General features: G+C 47.5%; 1 long non-coding RNA gene across 1 annotated transcript; it reads left to right on the forward strand.

Moving 5' to 3' along the window:
• The first annotated feature begins 633 nt into the window (after window positions 1-633).
• Window positions 634-3,622, forward strand: LOC136324613 (uncharacterized). The gene is made up of 3 exons (XR_010729118.1): window positions 634-968; window positions 1,370-1,742; window positions 2,168-3,622. It is a non-coding gene; the product is annotated as an uncharacterized lncRNA (long non-coding RNA).
• Window positions 3,623-4,312: the final 690 nt, after the last annotated feature.

Raw genomic sequence — 4,312 nt, forward strand, 5'->3', positions numbered from 1 at the left:
TAACATTCAACTGTTGAGCGTACATCTTTTAAATGTGATTTTTCTTTAGTGAGACCCTCCTGACTTGTTCACTATGAAATACTGCTTCTTAGGTGTGAGGGGACCACCTGTTTCTGCCTCTGTCCCTTCTGCAGATAGAACAGGAATTGTTCGCTCTGGCTACATATTAGAATCACCTGGGGAGTCTTAAAAACTTACCTGAACCAGGATCCACCCCAGATCAATTAAAACCAGACTTTCTGGAGGTGGGGCTTGAGTACTTGGCACATTAGAGCATGTCTCCAGGTGATTCTAATATGCAGCTGGCGTTGGGAACCACACACTCTCAGAGCATGAGCTATCTGAGTCCAAGAAGGAAAATTTAACTAAAAAGTTAAATGGCAAGAAAATGATCTTTGAAGTCACTTATCTCTGGTTTAGTGTCCGTGCTTGTGCCATGTTTTAGTTGCATGACCTTGAACAAGTTACTTAATATCTCTGATCTCAGTTTTCTTTTCCAGATAATAATAGCTCCCAAGGTTGGACAATGAATAAGTCAGATTGTGAATGAAGAGCCCTTGGCTGTGTGCTGATAGGCCCCCAACAGAGGGCAGTGTAGTCTTTTTTTGCAACCTACCCCGACCCAGCCTCGAGAACAGAGGTTTCTGAGCTTCTCCTAATACAAGAATTTCCTTGGCTCTGATTTTTCAGCTCAGAGAAAACTGAGCGTGCCTACTTCTTGGTTAGGTCTGACTTCCTCCTCAGTGTTTTCTTCTGCCTTCCGTCCTGGAGCCTTCTTGCCCGTTGTGATGCTGCTGAGCCCCAGGGACAACAAGGAAAACCTCCTCTGGTTCTCCAGTCTGCTTTCAGAAGGTCAGAACGTTACCAGATTTCTTGGCTGATATCAAGCAACCAAGCTGTACACTGAAAGGAATGATCTTCTGCCCTTAGAAGGAAGTTGCTCACAGGATGTGTCTGGAGGTGAAGAGGTGAGAGTTTTTCTTTGGGCTGAGGATACAATGAGAAGGCGTGGAAATGTTTTTAATGGAAACAGTTCCCAGGGATGGAAGGAACAGGCCAAATGGCTTCCTGTTAAGGATTTGCTAAAGTTGATAGTCTTCGGTGCTTTTCTTTCCCTCTGTCGCTTCTTCTAATTCTTGAAGGTATCAGGAAGGGCAAAAGGGACTGACGATGATTCAGCAATTGGAACTGAGCACATTGGCCCAGCCAGCTCTGCCCCAACCGCTGTGACGAGTTAATAACGTTAATGGAAAGCATTCCCGGACTGAATGAGGGAGCAGGGCTCTGGCAGGATGACTTTCCATTAGGGGCTGCCAAGGCTGATGTCACTGGCGACTTTCATTTTGCTCTCTCCCTCTCATTCTTTTAGGTGCAGAGCGATGGAATAATCCTATTGAGCTTGTTTTGCCAAAGGTTGTTTCTCATCGATCATTCAGGTAGCATCTTCCTTTCAGAAGTCTCTTGTCATCCCCAATTTGGTTTTTACAGATTATTTTTTCATGTCCCAGCCCACGCTAATGAGTCAGCAGGCACTGAGCAAGCACCTTCTGTGGCTGACCATCGTGCTAGGAAGTGAGGGGCAACGACCAAGGACAACCAGGCATGGTGCCGGCCACGGAATCTGGTTGGGAATGTATGAGTCACATGCACAGGATACTATCAAGAAGAGGACTGTTGGAAGCTTCTGGAGCTGTGGAAGGTCAATGAGGTTTATGGTGACCTGGGAAGACTGCCTGGAAGAGGTGAGCCCTGAGGAGAATGAGTAGGACTTAAAGTGAAGAAGGACATTCCAGCTGGGGAGACAACATGGGCTGGGAAATTTGAAAACAATAACAAAATGAAGATATACAGTAAGTCAACTGTTCTTGAGGGTATCGTGGCCCCCAGGTATCTAGATAACGTCAACAGAAGCACTCATTTCACACCTTCCTTGGTCTCTGTGTCTCCTGAGTGAAGGAGCATTAGCTTTCTGAAGGCACCCTGGGCTCTGGGCTCTGCTTCAGCATGTATTGTGCCCATCTTACCTCATTTCTAGGGGCCAGTGAATGCCCAGTGATCAGGGTAGCTGAGTGCTGCCTCTTGCATGTGTGTGTGTGTGTGTGTGTGCGCGCGCGCATGTGTGTTATCCTTGGAAAGAAGTCTCTGGTTATCTCATATTCAACCACAGGTCAAAGGAGCTGCTACAACCCTTCCTGGCCTCTTCCTCTGCCGTGTGCTCAATTTATTCCAGATGGAGCTGTGTGTCCTGAGAAGATGGATTGGCTGCTGAGCTGATGGACCTATTACCTGATTAAAAGATTGTGGGCTGAGAGTTTAGAAACTCCCAGTGCTCGTCTGGCTTTTGGAAGCACCTAGTTTCTGCCAAGTCAATGTGCGACAGGGGCCTACTTTCAACCAGGACAGGCTGTCCTCTGGATGCTTGCCCGGATCGGTATGCAGGTCTGGTCACTAATGTGGCCTCCGTGATGGAACGGCCGCGGGAGAAGAGCCCCGTTCCGAAATGCCGGCATAAACGCGGGGTCCTTGATGCTGTGGCGCTTAGCAGAGGACAAGAAAAGCCAAGGCTGAGCGTGCTGGGGGCAGAGAAACACGTGCATAAATATTGGATAATTCATCTTTAGAAAAAGGCTCTCCATTAAAAATGTCCCTTTAAAAGGGAAGCGTGTAACAATTCTCATTCCCTATTTAAAATTCTGACTAGTGCCCTTGCCCAGCTACTTTTAATAGAACCCCATGTGCCACCTACTGGGAAGATTCTAATGTGATGAACAAGGTCCGTCACTTATATTATAATGCAGCCTGTCTCTGAATGCCAAGAATTTACAGGCACTTCATTATTCTTTCTTCCTTTTTCTATACTGTCAAAATCAACTCCTGGACCACTGGGTCTACACATTTAAGAATTGCTTGGTGGGGAGGAGGGGAAGAGTCTCCTGCGGCACTGGGCCCCAGGATTTTGCATTTGATTAAGCTACCCCAGGTAATCCTTCTTACCACAGACCATGATTTGGGATGCAACAGAAGAGGACCGGAATTATGGCTATGCATTTGAATTTAATAAATATTTCGTGGTCTATGACATCTTCCATTCACCTACTTCCTTTAACTTGATCTCCATGAGGTGCAAGGGGGGCATTGTTTGTTACTCTTGGTTTCTGGGTGAAGACTGTACAGCTCAGAGAGGCTGTGGTTTGTGGTTCACAGTCAGTGCTGGGCCCAAGTGCTGAGATCCTGCGTAGCGCTCATTCCGGGAGGCCTGCGGCCCCTCCTGCAGGCCCTACATGCCCCCCTGGTGGCCCCTGGGGATGGCGTCAGCATTTCTTCCCAGCCCCTGTCTATGTACTCTATTACAGGAGGAGGGAAATGAAAAGGCTCTCTCTGTTCTGTCATTCTAGGCCATCTTTGGTCAGAGGGAGGCAGTGCTTGCTAAATGTTAAAACGCCTGGTCAGTTGGCTCAATGCATTAAGCCAGGGAGGAGGAGAGTCTAGAGCTCGCTGTTCCTGCTTGGAAGGGGGCAATACCGAATCAAAGTCACTCCAACAACCGCTTCTCCCAAACCCCATGCACACACATGACTGTGCCCTGACTCCAGAACTGCCCCTGACTCAGAAAAGAGTCTACTGGTTGATGAAAATTTTTCTTCAATGTGATCTAGTATAATTAAATGTTTGAAAATGAAATGCTATTCCTGAGAATGGTCAATTAACTAGAAGCTGTCCAGAAATCAAGAAAGAAAAAGAATATGGAGAGAGAATGAGGACTGTGGGGCAGAGGGTCATATTCTAATTCCAGCAGTGCCGATAAAACCAGAGCAGCTACCACTACTGACAATTCCTGCGTACCAGGTCCTGCAGGCCCCACAATAACTCATGTAGTGAGTGTCATCCTCTCCCTTTTCCAGATGGGGATCCTAAGGCTCAAAGGTGTTAAGGGTCTTGGCCACCCTGCTAATGAATACCAGAAACAGGAGTCTAGTCCAGGCCGGCAACTTCCAAGCCAGAGTCCTGGGATTGCAACCTCTATGAGGCCTTGACTGTGAGATGGAAATAAAATATTAACACAAACGTGTCACAGATATGAAAGTTTGGGCTCAGGTCCCAAACCTGGGAGCAACCCTTGTCTCCTCTCTTCCTCTCCTACCACACATCCAGTCCTTCAGCAAATCCTGCTGGCTCTACCTCGAAATATACCGCTTGTATACGCAGTTCTACCCTTGACTCCCACCCTTGTCTGCGACTCCTCCATTCCTGGCCTGGATAGTTGCTCGGACCTCCTTTCTGGTCTCAGTCTTCTCTCAACATAGTGGCCAGA

Source organism: Saccopteryx bilineata, chromosome 2 (assembly GCF_036850765.1).
Source record: "Saccopteryx bilineata isolate mSacBil1 chromosome 2, mSacBil1_pri_phased_curated, whole genome shotgun sequence".
NCBI classification, from domain to species: Eukaryota; Metazoa; Chordata; class Mammalia; order Chiroptera; family Emballonuridae; genus Saccopteryx; species Saccopteryx bilineata.